Genomic DNA, 8,796 nt, shown 5'->3' with positions numbered 1-8,796 from the left:
TGAAGCAGCATTTCGCAAGTCACTTCGCGATATTCCATTTGGCGTTCATTCAAATCGTGTGGGATCTTCCCCACTGCTCGTAAACGTCTGCTGATTGTCTCTGGTGACACAATTAATGCTTGCGCCAATTCCTGTTGAGTTTGAGTTGGGTCATCATCCAGTAACGCCTGCAATTGCTGTCTTTGCACTTTTGTGGTCTATCAGAGCGCGCACAATCTTTCACATTGTCGATCACCCTATATTTCTACCAGCAAATGATGACTTCCCACAGCCTTTTTCTTTTGATTAAATAAGAAAAGCTATGCGTGCCGCAAATGTTCTTTTTCAGGCACAAACGTCGACATGATCACTGAACGATACAACACAGACGCTAGTGTTTGGCGGGTTCAACTTGTGTGTGTTGATTGGTTAATGTCAGACGAACAAACTAACGTAGCCTATGTGTCAAATTCATACGCTGCGTACTGTTCGCTGGCACGAACTGTTAGTGAAACCGGGCAAAGCAATATTAGCAACACGAGGCAACACTAAGTGGCGCATGCGTAGAGACTGTCCTTTGTTTAATACTTAGGTTTTCACTAGTAGCGCTGTGGTACGCAGAAGTGAGTACGATAGAAATGCTGCCAAATGTTGGTTTTTGGTATGATATGCCTAAGATTTTTTCTTGCCGTGCGGACAGTATGCGCCGCGGCGATAGAAAAGAGCGTCTCGATGGGAGTGTGGTGTCCTCATAACAGAGATTGGCCTGGATGTGCAAAAATACGTTAAAGCTAATAAAAATGACCTTTATTTCTTGCCGTAAGCCCCGAGATTTCAAGGAGGAATTGACAAAGTGTAATCTTACCGTCCGACACCATGACACTTTCAAACTTCGCGGGCCTCTTTACTCTTTTTTTCTTTTGCAGGGGTTTGTAACGTCGGCCACTGCCCGTGATCCTTGGTAGAAGCAATGGATAATGGCGCCTGGACCACAGCTTTAGATTATAAAAGTATACACCTAGGGGCGGGTGTGTCGGACCCTGGCAGGCGTAATGAAAACTTCTTTCCTCCACAATCATTTATATGTAAGAATAGCAGCACTGAAACTAACATATTATGAAACAATCCTTGCGAAGTGGACTCTTCTACGATGAAACCGGAAAAGACTTATGCGTACACCTGGTATGTATAACTTGGCCCTATTGCACGTTCGTCCCCTTTACGTAGGATATACGACGAAGTAGAACGTTTTCGGAGGGTAGGCAACCGTATTAAGTACCGATAATTCATTATGTCTGTAATCGATTTTCGATATACCACACTGAACCAAATAAACAATTTTAATATCGAAAGGCGGATCCCTTTTGAACTTGTGAACTGTTCCAAGCGAACAAGTCGGACTACGGAGGTGTTAAAGAAGCGAGTGTCCCCTCTGGGATGTTACGTCGTGCACAATTTGCTGTCGAGTGCAGTTAACGGATAGGTTACTCTACTTTCAGATACGAAACAAGTTACTTGACTAGTCTAAGAAGTTCCTATCTTTCTCCGTCACATTCCAACGACCTATATATGCCAGTGATTTATTTTTAAAAACGACTAAATGAACCAATGGTTTTCATTATTTCGCCTAAGTAACTGCAGCAGACAGAATGGCACAATTGCTATACTGAACCTAGAAACAACACAATTTCGTATAAACCTAATATCAGAATACACACCATCAGTCTTCATCGGTTGTAACATAGGATTGTCAATAATAATAATAATAATAATAATAATAATAATAATAATAATAATAATAATGCCGGGCTGAGTGGCTCAGGCGACTGGGGCACTGGCCTCCTCACCCCAACTGGTCAGGTTCAATCCTGGCTCATTCCGGTGGTATGTAAAGGTGCTCAAATACATCAGCCTCGTGTTGGTAGGTTTGAAACGGCAAAACTCGTTAGTGGGACGTAAAGCAAATAAAATAGGGATTTTAGTTCCACAGGAGTTTTTTGCGTGCCAGTAAATCTACAGACACGAGGCTGACGTATCTGAGCACCTTCAAATAACACCGGACTGAGCCAGGATCGAACCTGCCAAGTTGGTGTCAGAAGGCCAGCGCCTGAACAGTCTGAGCCGCTCAGCCCGGCGACTGTCGAGAAAAATGAATTCTGATTAACAGCAGCAACATCATATATTAGAATTGTGGCTTCCGGCTCGTAAAGGGAATCCGGCGAAACGAAATTCAGGCAAAGATCTTTCAGCACTTGACTACTACTTAACTGCACTTCTTACGCCTTTCTGGAGGGGTGTTACCAACGAGTTAGAATAACATAGAGAGGCGGAAGCGCTGCCTGGGTGAACCTAATAGAACAAACGTCCGCCATGTTTCCTGTTGTCACACAAGCAAGGGGGCATGGCTTTTAAATGACGAAAAGTGTAGAAAATGCGCATTTTAGAATCGCTGGGGGAGAATTAAAGTCCGTTGCCGAAAGCTTGAAGCATGAAAGCTAATACCGCCACTTCATCATATTGCGGCACGAGGCTAACATCACGATCAGTTGATTGTAGGGTAGTTGGAAATCATCGCACAGTGACATACGAATAGGCCTCGAAATCGGAACAAGAGCGTTACCCTGCTTGGCTGTTGTGGTTAAGCGTAAATTAGAATAAAAACGATGGGCATAAATATTTATGACAGGAAACCTTAAAATCAAAGGGACCTATAATAGGTTACAACCTCATTCTGTTAATATTTTTAAAATTATTGCATCCTCATGAGTACTGTGTTCCTTTCTTAATCTGTTTACCCTCCCCGGTTGGTTTTTCCCACGGACTCAGCGACGGATCCCACCTCTATCACCTCAAGGACAGTGTTCTGGAGCGTGAGACATTGGGTCGGGGGATACAACTGTGAGGGAGGGCTGCATCTGCTATGCTGAACAGGGGCCTTGTGGGGTGGGAGAAGGAAGCGGCCGTGGCCTTAAGTTATGTACCATCCCGGCATTTGCCTGGAGGAGAAGTGGGAAACCACGGAAAATCACTTCGAGGATGGCTGAGGTGGGAGTCGAACCCACTTCTATTCAGTTGACCTCCCCAGGCTGATAGAATCCCGTTACAGCCCTCGTACCCCTTTTCAAATTTCGTGTCGGAGCTGGGAATCGAACCCGGGCTTCCAGGGGTGGCAGCTGCTCACGCTAACCAGTGCACCACAGAGGCGGCCCATGAATACTTTACCACAATAATCGTTTAGTGTAATTATTTATTATAATATAGAGGGGATATCATGTTTCCCCCATTGCCATATCATACTGGGATTACTAGCTTGAAAGTTGTCCATTATGAAGTGTGGCATAGTTTTAAAAACCAAGGCAACAGACATCTACAATAAAGGCATACATTTCAAAAATAGCAGTAAAATGCTGTATTTATCATACTTGGTGTACGTTTGAACGAAATAAGTGATTTTTTTGTGGTTACGTTTTCTTGGTGGTGGGCGTTCCATTTCCTTTATTTGTAAATGTGAATGAAATTAAATAGGGCTGGAAATGTACAGAGCATAAGCAACTGAATTGAGTGGGATACCATTTATCTCTTTTCGCCCTCACAACGCATTGTTCAGTTAATTCCTTGTTCTTTAAACGAAATCTGAAACAAAATTCGACAAATAATTACCGTGGCTATCCGTACTTTCGCTAAGTAAACAATAAAATGGATTTAATTACAAACAGAAATTACAAAAAGGAATCTCGGCTATAATTCAGTAATACGTACTTAAAGTACGATATATCCTTGGTTTTATTACTCCGATTAGTACAACCATACGCTGAGCTTACGGCTGGCATTCTTGAAAGCGAGAATCTATCTTTTCACTTCTTAAAACTTAGGGAATTAAATTGGCATGCACGATCTCCCTGTCACCTCAACATATGCTCTCGCGCCAATTCGCTTTGTTTTGACAACCGTTAACATGGCTGCCCCTTATCAACTTGCTTCAAGCAGGGAGCGCTGATGTCAGGTATACAGCCCCTCTATGTTATTCTAGCTCGTTGGGTGTTACCCATGAAACGTCCTAAAACTCTCTCTCCCAGACATATTTCGATGTAATCTTCGTCCAACTCAAGTCCTGGTGCACTTTTTGAAACCAGTGAGCTTGTGACTTCCACTTCCCTTTAGGATGAGAATACTGTTCGCCAACCCGTTGGCCCACATTCTTCTGATATGCCAACAAAACATTAAACCTCTCTTTCTCATGCTAACTGATATCCCTTCGAACATTTCGTAGAACTCCTTGGTTGACCTCTGGTGGAATGTGAAACCATCTCGAGGAAATTTCTTCCTTAATTTCCTTAAGAATTTCCTGTATTCTTTATCAAGGTTTCAGCTGTGTGTAGGCACTTTGGTTTGACTATTGTAAGGTAGTGTCTGTATATGACCTGGAAGGAAAGAGATCTTGATTTGTATGTCTTAAGCCACAGCCTGATTGCTACTTCCATTTTTCACATTCTCGCCTCAATGGCACTTCTCTCATCGACGTTTGGGGGTTAGAATTCCGATTAAGTATTTGAATCTCTCCGTCCTGTGAACAGTCTCGTACTGGGTGCTCATTTCATGAACTGGACCTGATCAATTCATATATTGTGTTTTCTGGAAGGAGGTTTGTTCTATCAGCTGTTTTCTTAAGGATCTTGATTTACCAAGTAGTAATTCCATTACTACTATTATTATTATTATTATTATTGAGAGGATTTTAAAGTACAGAACCTTCCCAGAAATATAGCTATTTTAGTACAGATAAGTCAACATACGTATTTGGAGACATTAAATAAAGCGAAATAAACAATTTGTTGCACTTTTTTGTGAGATTACTACATGTTGACACAATTTCCCTTCTATTTCATGATTCAGCACTTTTATCCCTCACTTTTATCATGCGATTTTAAAAGATTAAACAGAATATTTCTTCTCAGCATCGACAGATTTTCTTGGGCAAAATTAGTGATAAAATCAAATGCTTCATATGTGCTCTCGACTCAACGGACGCGGAAGCCATCAAGCAGGCCCAACAATCATTTAACAACACCCCTCAAATTTATTCGTCTACTGATGTCATTCCACGCTGACAGCTCGGAACATACCAGTTAGGCGAGCAGCTCTTCTCCTTTCTCCCAAGTCTTCCCAGCCCAAACTTTGCAACATTTTTGTAACGCTACTATTTTGTCGGAAATCATCCAGAACAAATCGAGCTGATTTTATTTGGATTTTTTCCACTTCTTGTATCAACTAATCCTGATGAGGGTCCCATACACTGGAACCATACTCTAGTTGGTGTCTTACCAGAGACTTATATGCCGTCTCCTTGACATCCTTACTACAACCCCTAAATACCACAAAAACCATGTGCAGAGATCTGTACCCTTTATTTACAGTCATATTTATGTGATTACCCCAATGTAGATCTTTCCTTATATTAACACCTAGGTACTTACAATGATCCCCAATAGGAACTTTCACCCCATCAACGCAGTAATTAAAACTGAGAGGAATTTTCTTATTTGTGAAACTCACAACCTGACTTTTAACCCCGTTTATCATACCATTGCCTACTGCCCATATCACAACAATATCGAGGTCATTTTGCAGTTGTTCACAATTTGGAACTTATTTATTACTCTGTACATAACTTAGTCTGCAAAAAGCCTCATCTCTGATTCCACTTCTTTGCACATATCATTGATATATATAAGAAAACAAAGGTCCAATAATACTGCTGGATGAATTCCCCTGTTAATCATTATAGGGACTGATAAAGCTTCGTCTGCTCTAATTCTCTGAGTTCTATTTTTTAGAAACATAGCCACCCATTCAGTCACTCTGTTGTCTAGTCCAATTGCACTCATTTTTGCCAGTAGTTTCCCGTTATCTACTCTATCAAATGCTTTAGATAGGTCAATCGCGATACAGTCCATTTAACCTCCTGGATCCAGAATATCTGCAATATCTTGCTGGAATCCTACAAGTTGAACTTTAGTGGAATAACATTTCCTAAACCGAAACAGCCTTCTATCAAACCAGTTATTAATTTCGCAAACATGTCTAATTTAATCAGAAAGAATGCTTTCCCAAAGCTTACATGCAATGCATGTCAAACCAACTGGCCTATAATTATGTTATGTCTATCACCCTTTCCTTTATACACAGGGGCGACTATAGCAACTCTCCATTCATTTGGTATAGCTCCTTCATGCAAACAATAATCAAATAAGTAGTCTAGATATGGTACTATATCCCAACCCATTGTTTTTAGTATATCCCGTAAAACCTTATCAATTCCAGCTGCTTTTCTAGTTTTCAATGACCGAGCTCGATATCTGCAGTCGCTTAAGTGCGGCCAGTATCCAGTATTCGGGAGATAGTGGGTTCGAACCTCACTGTCGGCAGCCCTGAAGATAGTTTTCCGTGGTTTCCTATTCTCACACCAGGCAAATGCTGGGGCTGAACCTCAATTAAGGCCACGGCCGCTTCCTTCCTATTCCTAGGCCTTTCCTATTCCATCGTCGCCATATGACCTATCTGTGTCGGTGCGACGTGAAACAAATAGAAAAGTTTTCAATGTTTGTATCTTACTGTAAATATTATGGTTGTCATAGGTAAATTTTAATACTTAGTCACCTCCTCTACCTAGACATTATCCTTTTAACCAACAATACATACTGCTGACTGAATACTTCTGCGTTTTGATGATCCTCGCATACACTGTCCCCTTGTTCATTAATGATTCCTGGAATGTCCTTCATGGAACCTGTTTCTGCCTTGAAGTACCTATACATACTCTATTTTTCAATAAAATGTGTATGACCGCCAATTATGCTTGCCATCATGTTATCCTTAGCTAATTATTTGCTAGATTCAATTTGCTAGTAAGTTCCTTCAATTTCTCCTTACTTCAACAGCCATTTCTGACTATATCCTTCCAGCCTGCATCTCTTTCATAATCTCTTTAATTCTCTGTTATAATATAGAGAATCTTTAACATTCCTTACCACCTTTAAAGATACAAACCTAGTTTCACATTCCTCAACAATTGCTTTAAACCCATCCCAGAGTCTGTTTACATTTCTAATTACCGTTTTCCACTGATCATAGTTACTTTTTAGAAACTCCCTCATGCCTATCTTATCAGCCATATGGTACTGCGTAATAGTCTTAATTTTTAGAAGTTCCTTTCTTTCACATTTATTTTTAACTACCACAAAAACAGCTTCGTTAACACTACTCTATTACTTCGGTTTCTGTATAGACATAATCTGGTTTTACCAGTACCACATCCAGAATAATCTCTCCTCTAGTTTGTTCCATCACTTGAATCAGATGTCCTTCTCATATTAACTTATTTGCCATTTCTTGGCCATGCTTCTCGTCGTTAGCACTACCTTCCCAATTGACATTTGGTAAACTGGTATCACCCGCTACAATCACGTTCCTTTCCTTATCGTTTCCCACATAGCTGATTATCTGAGTCGTCTAAAAGCAAAACGGATAAAGTCCACTCTAGCACATTTCGAGAAAATTGCAAAATGGCAAAAAAACACTACCACCTTCCATTAAGGCTGTTGCTTATGAAATATAAGCATAAAATCACAAAAAAAATCACTGATTATTAAAATAAGTAATAATACTCGTATTTTTAAGTAGAGTTATTGTTGTTTTAAAAGTGGACTTTATTGATTTTGCTTCTAAGAAGTGGACTTTATTCATTTTGCATGTTAGCAGTATGGATTTTACTCCGTTTTGCTACTCTTTATTAAAAGCAAAAAATACAAGAAAACATAATATCCATGTTTCTTTCACTATGGTTTAAGAGTGCCCTGGGTACATATTTAAACACACAGTTCAGGAGCTTCCTCTGTTGCACTGCAAAGTTCATTATCGACATTTTCGTTGACATCTGACTGACGATTCTCCCAAGAGTCAAATAAGTTAACGTAGAATTTCAGTGATGGGCTCTACTTCCATTCAGGACCAAAGTGCGATTCAAGGAGCCTTTTCACATCAGACACTGTGCTGCCTTCGGTTCAGAGGGCCACGGATTTGACCGCGTCGAGCATTTTAACTGGGTAGTCTATAGTTAATTCCTCCGGATCGGGGCTGGATAACCACCTTCATCTACACACAATAGAACATACTACAAACCGCCAGAGAAACACGCAATAATGAATACAGCATTCCTCCTAATGTTGGCGTCAGGAAGGACATCCGGCCGAGAAAATGGGCTGAATTCATACAGAATGCCGATTCCTGGTAACTGAGGGAGAGACCGGGAAATGCTATTATTATTATTATTATTATTATTATTATTATTATTATTATTATTATTATTATTATTCAAGTGATAGGCTATGAATTATTTCTCTATGTTATATTACTTTGTTCAAGGTCTTCTGTTCTATATTTTAATTCTCTGTAAGTAGGGCTCAATTTGTTTAATGGCAATGCATTGTGATTTCTTTTATAATAACTGGAAATATGTTAATATTCATTCTTTATACAATAAATGTAAGTATGAAGCCTGTGTCTTGTAGTTTTAATGGCCTTTTGAAAATACATTATGCTTCATTGAGTGCTTTCCTAATTAAGAAAACTGTGAAACGGTATTTATTCCTGCAGCTTGTGTACTTTCTTCATCACTACGCCCAATTTTTTTTTATCGCTTAGAATATGCCAGACGTGGCGTTCAAGTAGATTCAAGTATGACGGTCCAATAGCCACTCTACAGTCCTCTTTCTAGCTCGTTGTAGACAATTAATACACTGAAAACAGTAATTGCAAACT

This window comes from Anabrus simplex, chromosome 2 (assembly GCF_040414725.1).
Source record: "Anabrus simplex isolate iqAnaSimp1 chromosome 2, ASM4041472v1, whole genome shotgun sequence".
Taxonomy (NCBI): Eukaryota; Metazoa; Arthropoda; class Insecta; order Orthoptera; family Tettigoniidae; genus Anabrus; species Anabrus simplex.
The sequence above is the reverse complement of the archived record's forward strand: the minus strand, read 5'-3'. Positions refer to the sequence as shown.